The sequence below is a fragment of the Lycium barbarum genome, chromosome 8, assembly GCF_019175385.1.
Source record: "Lycium barbarum isolate Lr01 chromosome 8, ASM1917538v2, whole genome shotgun sequence".
Taxonomy (NCBI): domain Eukaryota; kingdom Viridiplantae; phylum Streptophyta; class Magnoliopsida; order Solanales; family Solanaceae; genus Lycium; species Lycium barbarum.
This window is the reverse complement of record NC_083344.1, coordinates 28,478,594-28,495,772: the sequence shown is the minus strand read 5'-3', so window position 1 is coordinate 28,495,772 and position 17,179 is coordinate 28,478,594. Positions and strand designations below refer to the sequence as shown.

Here is a 17,179-nt window from a genome sequence, read left to right as displayed (position 1 = left end):
CTGCCGAACGAACTCCTGCGGGTCATCCTCGGGCTTCGACCTGAAAAACTCTGGAGGGTTACAACTTAGGAAGTCACGGGCTCTCAAACTGTCATGTCTATCCGTCTGGTCGACCCCTAATCCATTCCTGCAAGACTGTCCTGCCACTAATCTGGTGAGCAACTGAACTGCATCTCTCATGGCTCTATCCTCCGCCCCTGGCTGAGGAGCTGGAGACTCAGGTGCTGGGACCTCGGGAACTGGCGGTGGAGCCGCCCTCGGACCCGGAGTTGTCGCTGCCTTAGGTTCCTCTGGAAGTGGCGGTGTAGTAGAACTTGCGGACTGGAACACAATCTCACGCATAGACTGGGCATGAGCCCTAGTAACTTTCCGAGTCTAGCTAGTATCCCCTGCTACCGATTTGCCCTTCTGGGCAGCTGTCGCTTTCTTTGGAGGAATGGCTGTAAACATAACAGTTTGTTAGAAGAGATTATCCTGATAATACAGCTCTATCGCACGATCTAAGATAAGAAGGAAGGATGACATCCTGAATGTCCTGTAGATTCCTGTTTATAGATGTGGTGCACAACACACCGATAAACAAGACTCTACTAGACACAGTCTGTAGACACTCCGAGGATGAACCTGGCTCTGATACCACTTTTGTCACGACCCAACCCCGTGGGCCATGACCAGTGCCCGAGATGGACACTCGTATATGTACTTGTTAAACATAGGCAGGCTGACACTATAGACAATATAGTAATTGACAAAGATCCAAACGTTCACAATGTCACATATCATGATAATCTGTCTCCTGAGGAGTCACAACCAATCACATCATAATAAAATACGCAAGCCGACAGGGCTGCCACAACATGTCAATACCATACATAGGCCGACAAGGCTATCACAACATGTGAATACTATACATAAGCCGACAAGGCTATCACAACATGTGAATACCATACGTAAGCCATATAGACACGGCTGAACAAAACTTATACATAACCCACACATATGTCTACAGACCTCTAAGAGTATCAACAGTAGCATATGACGGGACAGGGCCCCGCCGTACCCCTGGATAAACACATATATATATAAAGGATCTGTACCAAAAGTCTAGGCTCCGGGACAATGGAGCACTCCAAAACAGCTGAATAGAAGTCCTAAGCTGGCGGATCACCAATGTGAGTATCTGCACCTGCGGGCATGAAACGCAGCCCCCCCCCCCTCCCCCGAGGAAAGGGTGTCAGTACGGAATATGTACCGAGCATATAAAGCATAAGAACATTAAGTACAAATGAATCACGAAATCCAGCCTCAATAATAGAATGCATCTGTGGCTAACATCTGAGAATATGTGCATAACTCTATATGACTGAAACTGGCTCTACGACGTATGATAGGTATAGGTTATAATGTAACTGATTACGCTGTGGAACGTACAGCCCGATCCATATACAATATAGTATGTTAGTGCCGAGGAACGTATGGCCCGATCCATATATAATATAATAAGTTAGTGCCGAGGAACGTACGGCCCGATCCATATATAATATAATATGTTAGTGCCGAGGAACGTACGGCCCGATCCATATATAATATAATATGTTAGTGCCGAGGAACGTACGTCCCGATCCATAAATATAATATATACAAATGCATGTAAAACTCAGAAAAGGATACTCTGAACCCCTCTGGTGACATAAGAAGCTAATATGAAAAGTCTCTAGGAGTTATGCACAAAAAACATAGGAGGCCAACGATACAAATATCTCTACACTCTCTAAGAATAGAGTCGTTGGAACTCGCTTGCTCACTGTGTTCGTTCATATGATAAGGATCATGCCAAAAAGAAAGAAAGGATAACTTTACATACCTGTTGATGTCTAATTGCAAAACCGTTCGTTTCGTCGCTCTTTTAGCCTAGTTAACATAAAGGTAACGTTATCGTCATTAACTATACTTTCTAGTTCGTAAATCCATAGCCCATCACTTTATAGAACTTGTTCTTTAACCTATACATTCTCGTTTAGTGTTTTCCATTAGTTAAGGGCTTAACGAAAATCGGGCAGCATTTCCCCTATATACTCGCCTATCCCGAATTTCCAATTGTCCTCCTGTTAACACAGAAATACCAACAACAACATATGGACATAATCAGATCTTCAACTCTTTGAATTCCATAAAGATAATAACATGTTCATATCAACACAACTTCACCCTTAACTTACTAATTCTTTCATTCCTTCACCTTATAATCCATGATAACAACAATTATAATGCAACTTTAAATTAATTTACCATGTCTAATTAAAACAGCCCCCCTACACGGCTCAATTTATATTTCAACATTAACATCTACAACTTCTTACATTCATCACACATTTACCAATTTATACAAGTTTAATCACCTCCAAAACGTGCTTAAAAAGATCAAATCTTACCTTAATAAACTCGGCTTCTTAACCTTGCTAATCACTTGAATAATTGCAACACCTTGAGGCATTAATTCCTCTCCATCAAGCTCTCACCTTGCTCGGCTAGCAACCATGGCCGAAAGCTCAAGGTTCCCTTTCCCTTTTTTTTTGTTTTGCTTTGCTTTGTAATAGTTGAAATTGACGACTTAGGAGTCATCTTGTAATAATATATAATTGCCCCTTGGTGCCTACACGTTCCCCCTAATGTGGCATGTATTTTTTTTTAATTCGAGTGGGGCCCACTAGGGTAATTAGTTTGATTAATTATTAAATAGTTTAGTTGATTACTAATTCCTACATAATTATCTAATCACAATTAATTAATTCCTAATCTCCAATAATAATATTTTTACACTAAATAAAATTTATAAACAATTGGTCCTAATTTAGAAAATGAAAATTAAGGGTTTCTATTCTGTGTCCTTGAATGACCCCGTCTTTTAACTTGAGTCGAGTTGCTTGCGGATAATTCGACGTTTAAATATACGGGGTATAACACATACGCAATCACTTTGCCATGTTGCATCAATACACAACCTAGCCCAATGCCTGAACCATCGCAATAAACAACATATCCTTCCAATCCCTCTGGAAGTGTCAAGACTGGGGCGGAAGTCAATCTGCTTTTCAACTCTTGGAAGCTACATTCACAAGCATCTGTCCATTGGAACTTTGCTGATTTCTGGGTCAACTTTGTGAGTGGTGCAGAAATAGAAGAAAACCCTTCAAGAAACCTCCTGTAATAACCTGCTAAGCCTAGAAAGCTACGAACCTCCGTAGGAGTTGTGGGCCTTGACCAAGTTTTCACGGCCTCAATCTTTTGACTATCCACTCGAATACCATCGGCGGCAACAATGTGCCCCAGAAATGTCACTGAGTTCAACCAAAACTCACATTTGGAAAACTTTGCAAACAATTCTCAAGCTCGAAGAACTCCAAGGATAGTACGCAAATGATTCGCATGTTCTGCCTCGGATCTAGAATACACCAAGATATCGTCGATAAATACGATCACAAATAAATCCAGGAAGGGCCTAAACACATTGTTCATCAAATCCATAAATACCGCCGGCGCATTACACTACAAGAAAACGGTTCATTAACGAGGGGAAATCCTGTCGTTAAAAGTTTAAATCCGGTCGCTAGTAGTAATTAACGACCGGAATAAATCCCGTCGTCACCGGTCATTAAAGGCTCCGTCGTTAAAACTTAACGACCGGATTATAGTCCGGTCGCTAAAAATGTTTTAGCGACAACATAAATTCGCGTTGTTAAACGTCCTTTTTAGCGACAGGATTTTCCCTTCGCTAATTTATCATCCGGTCATTAAAATCATTAATGGGAGCAACTAATTCTCTCGCTATAATGCTTTTAGCGACGGAAGTTACCTTCGTTAATTATATGTTACTAACAACCAAATTTTCTTTCACTAATGTAAAATTTTAATAAATATAATATAAACAATTGTATTACTTAATTGTACTAATAATTATTTCATATGCTTTCGCACGCACAAAACTGAAAAGATAATAAATAATCAATAATTATAAAATTTCATCGTCAACACAAAACTAAAGCTCCACGTTACCAGAAAACATACCCATCCCAGTTGTATGGCATAATTTTTGTCAACTCCTAAAAAGAATAAATAAAGTTGCAGCATATGAACACTAAGACAACATTTTTAAACCACTCCTAAAGAAAATTGTACTCTAACTTGATCTGCACTTTCTTCGAGGATAGGTTCTTTAGACTTCAAATTCTTGATCTGTTAAAAACAACAATTTCATATTAGTATAGTAACACAGAATTCCCTATTAAAGAAAAAGAGGCTGGGCATCTAAAAACGCATGAACAATAATTTATATCTACCAAATAGTAGAGAAAAATTAAATTGGACCAAAATGACTAAAATCCAGTACTCTTGCAACTCGTGGACCGTATCTCCATTAAGATGCTGCATAAGCCTTGTTCCTCCTCTGTAAAAGAAAATCCAAATTGACAATAGCTTAAGACAATGGTGGTTACAAGTTTCAGATGCAGAGAGCTACACAGAGCTATAAACCAATGATTGAACAAAAGCATCAGACAACAACAACAGCATACCTAGTGTGGTCCCACAAGTCGGGTTTGGGGAGGGTGGGTGTACACAGACCTTGCCCCTACCTTTGTGGGGTAAGGAGGATATTTCCGATAGACCCTCGGCAACAAAAGCATTCAACACACTTGAATTAATATATAAGTCGAGAGTTAAACACTTTTCTGCCAAAGTACCTTTCAGAATAACAATAATTCAAACTATATCTACATCATTCATAATGTGTTTATTCATTCAAATTTAAGTAGCTTAAATGAGAAAAGTTCTCGTTCAACCAACGATTTAGAAAAACTATAATTGTAATAGGGACTAGTGGTATTTGGTTCTTAATTCTTTCACTGGTTCTTTAGCAGGAATATTCTCAGCATTAAAACAATCTTTACTAAATTCATCTCTTTTTTCCGACATTTTGCTTGTTCTTCAGTTTTTGAACTTCATTCTTACTTACAAATTCACTTGCTTTGAGGATTAGTTCTTGTTTAAATTCATAAACCTTAATAAGTTCTAAATTCATAAAACTTAATAAGCTAATAAAAAAGAAAAACAGGAGCATCCAATATTTTCATCAAAGAAAAACAGGATTTTTAATCTACTAACCTGTTAATAAATGAATTTACTATTCACTTGAAGAAGATGGAGATGAAGGCTGACCAAACATTAATGTCAACCTAATACAAAAAAAGGCCACATATTTACAAGCTTACCCAAGAACAATACAATGACTACAAAAAAGACAGTGAATTTTAGGAAGTTCAAGAACTATACAATTAGTATAGAGAATCTACAGGAAATACAAAGAGACATGTTGTACCGGGCAACAATTTTCATGAATACAAATAGTATGTAACACTATTAGTCATAGATACACATTTAAAATAAAGCATCACAATCATAAGAAACTCAAACAACAGTTTTCCTGGGATGGTATCATTTTTCTCTTTAAAAGGATAAGCATTATATTGAAGTTAATTCTGAAAATGTTTACAATGAAAACTATTAACTGATATACCTATTTTCTGATTGCAAAGAAGCTTTCACTTTCTTTACTAGAGCTTAAAACCAACCCCTTTTAAAGTGGAATTAAAATATCTTTAAACTTGGTCGATCCGATAACCAGAAAATTGATTGATGTGGTACAATTTGCCAAAAGTAGTGATTTGCCCTAGTTCAAAGATGCCAGCAACAGAAACACCATCAAGAAAAGAGCGGCAGACAACTCACTGATTGAGGTAACTATCAAAACAATGTCAAAAATAAGTTGGACAAAATTGTTTAGTGCTCTATTCCAAGGGAAACTCTTGACAGGTGTAGGAGTGTTGTCCCACAACTTCTTTGTCCAGTCTATTATTTTCTCCAAGTTAAATTTGTGAGGCTCATCTGATTGTCCAGTTGATATGTTCATGTTGCAGATTGTTTTAGGCCTTATAACTGGACGTGTCCCATTTGATCTGTTGCTAAAAATGTCATATTAGACAATTGAGTTTCAAAGTCATCATCGAAGGGAACTGAGATTGTACAGAAACACTCAACAAGTGTGTAAAAGAAACTACCATTTCTAAACAACTTTCAGAAACACCATGAAAGATGAAAATGATACAATTTATTCTAATAAAGACGCATTAACTAACTCTAATGCAGAAAGGAAGAACAAATGCTCCTAAAAGTAGCAGCATTGCATAAACAAAATAGGGGAAAGTAAATAATTTCTATAATACGGGGACTATGAGGGGATAAAATCAAGATGAAATAATATTTATAGCATCAAATAATTGTAGATAAGAAATGCACAAAAAGGAGCGTACATTATCCAAAGACTCAAAGAAGAAAACAGAACAGTGGACATGTGTTCTTTTCCTTTTCATTTGTGTAGAATTTTTCCCTTTTAAGTAAATCATCATCTTTTTTTTGCACGTAACGAGGTTGAACCTTTCGTGCAACATGCCAACCTTTATTAGAATGATCGTGAGCAAGATTAATCTCATTCTTGCTTACTCATATCTTATGAGATTTAAATCTGGCCAGAGAACAATGAAAAAAAAATTTAAACCCCTATCATGCTAGAGTTTAAGTTTCTCTTCATTTGAAATTTTATGATCACAATAAACTTAGTTATTGCCAAGAAAAATGCTATACAGAGCAAAAATGTGGTTTCCTTTTTAAAACTACATTTTCAGGCCTTCCCCTACTCTATCCCCAATTCCCTTAAAACAAAAGATAGCAGTAAAAATTTAATTTAAAAAATGACGATATGCTCTTTTCTACATATTCATAGGTGTGGGTTGAGACAAAATAAACAGTCCATATAAAAGCCCGTGAGGAAACAAAGTTATAATCAATCTAAACTTAGATCCTTTACACTTCAACTAAAATACTTACTCTTAAATCAACTCCAATGATCTCAAATAAACAAATAATGTAACAACCCATAAGCAAATAGGGAGATCTCAAAATCTGGAGCACCAAGGGAAAATATTCCCATACTTAAACAGCCTAATATTCTAAAACTACAGCAATATATAGAAGCTGGAGCACCAAGCTAAGACTTAGTGAAGTCTTTTTACAAATAATCGCATATGGATAAACTGAGTTCTTGAAAAGAATGCTCGTTTTTCTATAAATTGTGTGCTTCTCATAAACAGAATAGTTAGAAGCAAAAACAATCAAAGGTTTTAACTCTATTTCACTTTTCCAGCCTCAGAACCATTGTACTGCCTAAATTTCATCTCCTTATATACAATTACATAATATTCTGTTAGAGAGATAACTAAGGCACAATCACAGGTCAATAATTAAGGAACTTAGTCTAAGTTGCAAAACCGCCTTACAATTCAAAACAAGTTGTCATAGTCGATAAGAAACTACGTTTTAATCATTCCACAAAAAGACATGACAAGAAAGAAAGAGTCAAGGGTTTTAACTCTAATATCAAGACCATAAGTATCCATATCTTCAATACATATATACCAAATAAAGAAAGAAAGGGGGGGTGGGGGGGGGGGGGGGGGGTAGCAAATTGGTTAAACGGTCTTCATAGGTTCCAAAAACTTGGATGAACACCAAAACAAATAACAATTAAACCTTTTTAACAATTGCTACGACAAATTGAAATTACCAAAAAAAAAAAGGTGATTTACAAGCATTTGAGAGGATGCGCTCAAATCTAACTGATAGGAAATCGTTCCAAGAGGGGTATTCAACATTGACCTAAAACCACATAAATTAATTGTTCCAAGAGGGGTATATTTGGAAAACAGAGAATTCACTAGAATAGTTAAAAGAACAGGCGCAAACGCCTAACTAGGCATAATCAGGTGCAGAAATTTACCTTGACCACTAAGCAGCGACAAGAGAAGGATCTGAATGAGTTTTGCATCAAAAATAGAGAAACGACTGAGGGTATTTTTTGTTTTTTCTTTTAGGTGTGAGGGGGTGGGGAGAGTGGGGTGGGGAGAGAAACGTGGGTGTGAAAAATAAAGAGGGAAACTTTAGCGCTATATTTTTTTAATGATTAATGACGGGATATTTAACTTTTTAACGTCCGTATATTATACTCTCGTTAATATTAAACTAAGATTAGCTTTTAACGACTGGGAAAAAATTACGTCGCTAGAATTATACTTATCACGAATGGATTCATATCCCTTCGTTAAGAAATGGTCACTAAAAGACAAATTTCTTGTAGTGTTAGTTAGCCCAAACGACATTACCTGGAACTCAAAATGACCATATCTTGTTCTGAAGGTTGTCTTAGGGATATCTGTCTCCCTAACTCAAACTTGGTGATATGCGGATCTCAAATCTATCTTCGAAAACCATTTGGCGTCTTGCAATTGATCGAATAAGTCATCAATCCTCGGGAGAGGATATTTATTCTTAATCGTTACCTTATTCAATTGCCGATAATCAATGCACATTCTCAAGGAGCCATCTTTCTTTCGGACAAACAATACGGGTGCTCCCCACGGGGATGAACTAGGCCTAATAAAGCCTTTCTCTAGCAAGTCTTTCAATTGCTCCTTCAACTCTTTCAATTCTGCGGGTGTCATTCTATAGGGAGGAATAGATATAGGCTTCGTGCCTGGCAACACATCGATGGTGAAATTAATCTCCCGCTCGGGAGAATGGCATGGAAGCTCTTCCGGGAACACATCCGAAAATTCATTTACTACAGGGACTGACTGAAGAGTCGGCAACTCAGCTTCTACATCTTGAACCCGAACTAGATGATAGATACACCCTTTTGTGATCATTTTCCATGCCTTTAGATAGGAAATAAACCTACCTTTTGGTGACGCCGTATTCCCTTTCCATTCTAAGACTGGTTCTCCCGAAAATTGGAAACGAACCATTTTCATTCTACAATCAACATTGGCATAACAAGAAGCCAACCAATCCATGCCCATAATAACATCAAAATCCACCATTTCTAACTCATGCAAGTCGATCATGGTACGACGATCACAAATCACAATTACACAACTTCTATATACTCGGCTAGCTATTACTGATTCACCAACGGGTGTAGACACCTCAAAAGGTTTGATCGACTCCGGTTCGACTCTAAATCGACCCGCAATATACGGAGTAACATATGAAAACGTGGAGCCCAGATCAATCAAACCATATACATCATGAGAAAATACCGATAATATACCTGTAACCACGTCAAGAGAGGACTCAAGATCTTGGCGTCCAGCCAAAGCATAAACACGGTGCTGAGGACCGCTAGAACTGGGAACTATCCCTTTGCCTCTACCATGGCCGACTGGCGCCTGTGAACCTGGACCCATAGGGCGTACAGACGCTGAAGATCCGGCTACCGACCCTGAAGGCTGGGTCCTACCTCTACCATGAACTGAGGGGCAATCACGCATAATATGGCCTGGTCGACCACATGAATAGCAACCATCTGAACCCATTCGGCATCGACCCCAATGCAATTTCCCACACTGGGAACATCGTGGTACTGGTGGCCTTGCCTGACCCGAATCATCTCTAAACTGGGACCCCGAATAGCTTTGATTTGGCCCGGAACGAGAAGGTTTATCGAATCTCTGGCCTAAAAAACGTGGAAGTGCACTAGTCATAGAATAGCCTGAGTGCCTAGAAATCTGGGATCTGTGCCCACCTCTGAACTCACTCATCGACCCTGAAGATCTGGCCCACTTGCTATGACCCCTATCTTGCTCGCGTTCACTTCTCTGTTGTTGCAAAATTTCTTCTAGGTTCTGAGCATGAGCCTGGATGTGTGCAATATCCATGTTGTCCTAAAGGGACGCAGTCAAGCACCTATCCATCAGATGTGGCCCTAGACCTTTAACATATCGGTGCACCCGGTCACCCATATCCGCTACCATCGCCGAAGCATATCTAGCCAAAGAATTGAAGCGGAGACTATACTCTAGAGCACTCATGCTACCTTGCCTCAAATTTAAGAACTTATCGGCTCTAGCTCGCTGAACTTCTGGAGGCATGTAATGTCGGAGAAAAGCATCAACAAACTCTTCCCATACCGGGGCTGGTGAATTGGCTCCCCGTGAAGCCATCCAAACTGTATACCATTGGATCGAGACATCTCTCAATCTATACGATCCTAACTCCACCGACTCGGTGTCCGAAGCATGTATCAAACGAAGCGTCCTCAACATACCATAAATAATATCCTGTGGGTCCTCCTCCGACTTTGACCCAAAGAATTCCGTAGGGTTTAAAGTAATGAAATCATAGGCCCTTGCGCTAACAGCCCTATCACCTTTCCCCGAACTTTGCCTCTGAGTCTGGGCCGCAACCAATTAAGTCAGCAAATTGATGGCCTCTTTCACATCTTGTCCTGAAGCATCCGGTGGAGGAGCTGGAGGTGTTGGAGCTGGGGATGACGCTCCCTCACGCTCCTCTAATATAGGTACTGATCAGAAGGACTGAGATTGAGCCGCACTCTGGGACTCACTTTCCTCTACTACCGGTGGCGGTGCTCTTTCAGCCCGCTTTTGTGCCACCATCTTGCCCTTTTGGGCTGCTGTAGCCTTTCTCTTTACAGGCATTTCTGAAATACACAACACATGGTTAAGGAACAAGAATTTCTTATATCATAGCTCTATCGCATGAGCCTTATGAAGAAAGAAGGTCATTCATTCCTAGAATGTCCGCAACTTCTTGTTTATAAGTGTGGCGCGCAACATACCCATAACCAAGACTCTACTAGACACGGCTCGTAGACACACCCTAGGGCTGAACTGCTCTGATACCACTTTTGTCACGACCCGTCTAGAGGGCAGCGTCGAGCGCCCGGTGCTAGCCTACCTGGGCACCCCATGTCTTACACTTATACTTACATCTAGGTGAGCCACATAATTTAACATACTTATATTCATTCATCACGCTAGTCCCATTGGACAACAATGTCTTTATATCATCATTGGCATCTGTGCCACATCAATATACATGAGCCGACAAGGCCATCAAAATGATACACAAAATATAGGCCGACAAGGTCAGACATATCTAACCATATACACATGTCTACGAGCCTCTAAGGAGAGTATAACATATCACATAAGCGGGAAAGGATCCCGCTATGCCCATAATTATGTACACAAAAGAATAAGTACCCAAAAGCTATAGCTCCGAATGAAGTAGAGCTCTGCTACATAGTCTCTGAGAATACAGCTATGGATCGAGCCTGTCTTACTGTGCACCTGCGGGCATGACGCAACGTCCACAAACAAAAGGACGTCAGTATGAAGAATGTAGTGAGTATGTAAAGCATAGTCAATATCAATATAGAAGCATAATGAACAACATAGGAAAATAGCACAAGATGGGAGATGCTGATATCATCATCATAGGCACTTACTTGCATTTCATAGGATTTCCTGATTCTAATGCGTATTTAGATACTTACATCCAAATTATATCCGTTCCATATTTGTACTCGTGTTCGTATACATGCCTTTATTCACATTCATATCGTATCATATTCGTATCCATATTATACACATAATCATATCATATACATAGTATTTACATAACATACCCGACCCCGAAGGTTCAGTGTTTCACGTACCCGACCATGGCTAGGCTCGGTGATCATACATACCTGGCCAACCAAGGCTCAGTGTTACACATACCTGGCTCAGTGTCATCCATACCCAACTGCAGTGGTGTGCGCGCATTACGTAAACATACATACATATACATCTATACATATACTACCCGGCCATATAAGCTCGGTGTTTCATAGTAGACATACAAGGGCATACCTACATATAGCTCATAAGCATCTTTACTATTATCATTACTATCATCATCGTCATCGTTATCATCATCCCTATTACCATTATAGTCGTCATCAATATCATTATTACTATTATCCTCATTCGTCACGCATATCATTATAGGCTTACTCGTCATACGAGGAACTTTGTATGATCGTGGCGTATCAAGAATCGTGAGCTTACTAGCTCGGAAGATCAATCATTTGAAGAATATTATAGTCTTATAGAAAATTTAGATATTTGGTAAAAGAACCATGCCTTATGAAAGAAGGGTTAGCCTTACATACCTTTTCCGTTCAACTATTCTACACTTGCGCATTCTCCTCCAATGTTAGCGTTTCTACCTTCATTAAAGTCATACTATCATTAGCATCGATAGCTAGCATATATGACCAAAACTAGAGAAAATCGGACAGCATCTCCTTTATTCTTATTTCATTCCTCCATAACATATATCAACTCCCAAACGTCAATAATACATTCAGAATACCATAAAAATAGTCATTATGCATCCACATTATCCACATTTCTTAGTTTACCTTCAATCACCCATATCCATGGCTATAACACACGACTATGTCCACTCATGTACATTACTCATCTCATGTTCTCAACATCATTTATAACATATTTACATCACAATACATCAAGAATCATAACTCAATTCAAACTATTTCTCAAAATGGCACTATTCCACATTCATGACCCATTTTTCTATACCCTTCTACAATCCAAGTATTTCAACCCTTAAATACCTTAAACAACACAGAAAGATCATAAATCTTACCTTAGATGTCGTAGGAACAAGCCTTGTTTGATAATACTCCACTTGAAAAAAAAAACCTAGTTTATCTCCATTGGGATTTCTTGACTTGAATGATCTTTAATGGGTTTTCTTATACTTGATTCACTTAGTTTATGTTGTTGATCACCAAATATCATTGAATTCTTGTGGAATTTATGTAGAGAGATGTTTTAGAGAGAAGCGGTGTCATGTAGAAGTGAAATGAAATGAAATAATAAACTTGGTCCTCTTTTTAATAACCCAAAATCTGATCTGAAATGAACAGTCATCGAAAGTGCACAGTGGTTGTAAACCTAGTTTACGGGCCGTATTTCAATTTACGATCTGTATTACGTGGGCGTATTTAAACATAACAGAACCAGAAAGTTTGCTGGGGAGCATAGTGATTTAAGATCGCAGTTTATAGGCCGTATTTCAATTTACGGTCCATATTCCAAGTCGTTTTTAACCATTGGGACATTTGACAAAAAGTTGAAGTTGTGGAAGTTGAAATACGACATGGCAGTTTACGGGCCGTATACCACTTTACGGTCCGTATTTCACTTTACGTTCAACTGGCCAAAACGCAAACCTGCAACTTTCCACATCTTCAGAACTTATAATTAGTCATTATGGAGCATAACCTATCTCTTATTGCAATCGCCTTTGGAATCTTACTTGGGGTCGTCAAACGTCGTTTCTTACTCATGGAAATATCGTATACCCGTACTCCTCACTAGTTCATTCACTTGCGTACCAACGGAAAATTTTCTGAGGTGTAACATAAACTTCTATTGTTTTCCCAATTTGTTTATCGAACATCAGGTTAACTAGGCGTTGATAAGTTGCTCTAACATTTTTTAGTTCGAATGGCATTACATTGTAGCAATATGTGCCATATCTAGTTACAAAAGAAGTTCTCTTTTGGTCCTCCGGATCCATCCAAATCTGGTGGTCTCTGGAGTAAGCGTCAAGAAAACTTAGCATTTCATGCACCGCCGTCACTGTTACACCTCGTAAATTTCCTCGTGAACGTACAACGAATAGACTAACGAAGAATACGAGTATACGATGTTTTAATGAGAAGGGAACGACGTTTGACGACCTTAAGTAAGATTTCAAAGGCAATGGGAACAAGGGATAAGGTTATGCTCCACAATGACTTATTATAGGTTTTGAAGACTTGAAAGTCGCAGATTTGCATTTTGGCCCAGTCGACCGTAAAATGAAATACGGACCGTAAAATGGTATACGGCCCATAAACCACCATGTCGTCTTCCAACTTACAAAACTTCAACTTTCTGTCAAATGTTCAAATGGTTAAATACGACTTGGAATACGGCCCGTAAATCGAAATACGAACCGTAAACTGCGATCGTAAATCGCCATGATCCGCAGCTTACTATTCTGGTTTTGATATGCTTAAATACGACCACGATATACGGCCGGTAAATTGGAATACGGACCGTAAACTGGGTTTATGACCACTGTGCACTTCAGTCACTGTTCATTCCGGATTAGATTTTAAGTCATTAAAAGGAGACCTAACCTCATTCAATTCATTTCAACTCCACGATATTTCTCTCAAGAAGCCTCTAGAATACTCTCTACTCTTCATCACAAGAAAACCAAAGGGGATTAGTGATAACCCACGAAATCAAGTGTAAGAATCACACTAAAGTTCATCTTTCTCAAGAAAACCCAAAAAGAAGTAAAGTAGGGTTTTGGTGCTAAAGGAGTAATTCCATTCAAGGCTTGTTCAACCATCATCTAAGGTAAGTTTCATGACTAAAACATGTTGTTTAAGGTATTGGAAGGTTAAGATACATGAATTGTGAAAAGACATAGGAAATGGGTCATTTATGAGTGAATAGTGTCATGGTTGGATAGTAGTTGGGTTGGATTATGAATGTTGGAGTGTTGTAATTATGAATACGTTATAAATGACATTTAGGCCATGAAATAAGTATTAGATATGAGGAGACGCGATAGTAAGCTCTAACTATAAATGTGGAGAAATTGAAGAGAAATGGTATAACAAAAGGAAGAGCCGTCCAATTTTCCCTAGAAATAGTAGCGCGTTCTTATTGTCGATTAACTAACGTAAATGCGAATTCTCTTTTGAAGGTAGAAACGTGATATCGAAGGAGAACAAGCGAACGATAGCTTAGTTAAACGTCAAAGGTATGTGAGGCTAGTCCCTTCTTTCTAATGGCATGAATCTTATAGCATAATTTTTCTTCCTCTTTATGAGTTCCTATATTCCGGAAAGCTAAAAGCCTATATCTATGAATGGTAATTTAAGATAAGAGATATGATATGATGATCCTAAAATATTATGATGTTATTTATTGCTCCATGATAAAATCGGGGGATCACGACCTTACGTCACCCCGATAAAGTAAAGTTGTTCATAAGCCTTATGCATGTATTATGATAAGTATGTTACGATAAGAATATTATGATGAGCATGTATGATGATGATATAACACTGCGCCTAGTTGGCCGGGCAGTCACCACCAAGGCGGGTAGCTATACGATACACCATGGCCAAATGGCATGGGCAGACACCACTAGTGGGCGGCATGAGATGATACCCCGGACGTGGGAGGCCTGGACGCAGGCTAATGTTATGATTATCACACCGATCTGATATGGACGGGCAACTTATATATTTATGCACACATGTCCTGATGATGACTATGAGTAAGCCAGCATGCATTATTTCTTTTACACTTGACAGTCAGATACAGTTATTCCATATTGATGCTTTTTGTATATCGTTGCCCTATTTCCTTGTTTATGCCTCTCATACTCAGTACAATATTCGTACTGACGTGCGTTTTCTTTGGACGCTGTGATCATGCCCACAGGTAGACAGGGAGGAGAGCTCGACCCAGACCAGCAGTAGCTGTCAGCTGATTGAAAGCACTCCTTCGTTCGGAGGTGCTTATGACAATTCTTTTGTGTATATTCATGCATATGTATTTTTGGGCATGACGGGGTCTTGTCCCGTCCTTATGTTTAGCATTCCAGTAGAGGCTCTTAGATGCGCAGTGTGGGTTAGATGGTCTCACAAGATACTATTATGTGTATATATTATTTTGATAGCCGGGAGGCATATGTATATAAAAGTATTTATGTTTCCATGTAAAATATGATTTTCCTACAATTTGAGTATAAAGTTGATAAAAGAGTATTAAATGAGTAAGATGAGTAGTAGAACGAGTGGTGCTCGGTGGCTAGCCCCGGGTACCCGTCACGTCCCCAAGCTGGGTCGTGACAAAAGTGGTATCAGAGTGGTTCAGTCCTAGGAAGTGTCTACGAGCCATGTCTAGTAGAGTCTTGTTTATGGTGTGTTGCACGCCATATCAATAAACAAGAGGCTACAGGGCATTTAGGAAAAATGACCATCTTTCTTCTTATGAGATCGTGCGATAGAGCCGTGTATAAGATTTTATCCTTCCTAATAGTGTGTTATGATTTCAGAATGCCGCCCAAGGGAAAGGCTGCAGCCGCCCAGAAGGGCAAGACTACGGCAAAGAGGCGGGTAGACAGAGAGCCTCCGATGGATATAAAAGAAGCCGAATCACATAATGAGGCCTTGTCTAATACTTCTTCTACCCCGCCTAATGTGGAAGAACAAGGAGGAGCTCCAGCTCCAATTCCTCCACCAGTCGCTTCAGGTCAACAAATGACCGAGGCCATTCATTTATTGACGCAATTGGTTGCCGCTCAAGCACAACGACAAAATGCGAGTTCAAGTGATCGGGCAGCAAGTACCAAAGCCCGTGATTTCATGAGTCTAAATCCTCCGGAGTTCTTCGGGTCAAAGCCAGATGAAGACCCGCAAGGTTTCATAGATGAGGTGCTGAGGACATTGAAGATTGTCTATGCCTCTGAAACTGAATCCGTGGAGTTGGCATCTTATAGACTCCGGGATGTGGCGGTTTTGTGGTACAACAATTGGGTATTATCAAGCGGAGAGAATGCGCCTCCTCCGGTTTGGCAAGAATTTGTGGATGCATTTATTCATCACTATTTGCCACCGGAGGTCCGCCGAGCTAGAGCGGATAGGTTTCTAAATCTGAGGCAAGGAAATATGAGTGCCCGGGAGTATAGCATGCAATTTAATTCATTAGCTAGATATGCCCCGGCTATAGTGGCCGACATGGGAGATCGGGTACATAGATTTGTAAGTGGCCTAGGGCCACATTTATTCAGAGATTGTTTGACGGCGTCCTTGCAAGACGGGATGGATATTTCCCGGATACAGGCCCATGCTCATAATTTAGAAGGGCGACAACAACCACAAAGAAGTGATCGTGATAGTGATAGAAGGCAAAGAAACAGGGCCAGATCTATGGGAGTATGCAGTGATTATAGAGGGGGATCAAGACAGACATATTCTAGGTACTCGGGCCAGTCGGTGACCAGTGCACCTCCTCGATTTACAGGTTGGAGATTTGATCGCTCCCTCCGCTCAGGACAGGGCCAGAGTTCGAGGACTCCAGATTCCCAGTTCAGGGAAGATTATAGTCAGAGGAGACCCCCAGTA

The 17,179-nt window shown here is 39.6% G+C and overlaps 1 long non-coding RNA gene across 1 annotated transcript; it reads right to left on the bottom strand.

The window, feature by feature from the left end:
- Positions 1 to 4,017: 4,017 nt before the first annotated feature.
- LOC132605175 (uncharacterized) lies at positions 4,018 to 5,244 on the bottom strand. The gene is made up of 3 exons (XR_009569085.1): positions 5,161 to 5,244; positions 4,388 to 4,444; positions 4,018 to 4,233 (listed from the first exon to the last, which is right to left on the bottom strand). It is a non-coding gene; the product is annotated as an uncharacterized LOC132605175 (long non-coding RNA).
- Between the last annotated feature and the right edge of the window lie 11,935 nt (positions 5,245 to 17,179).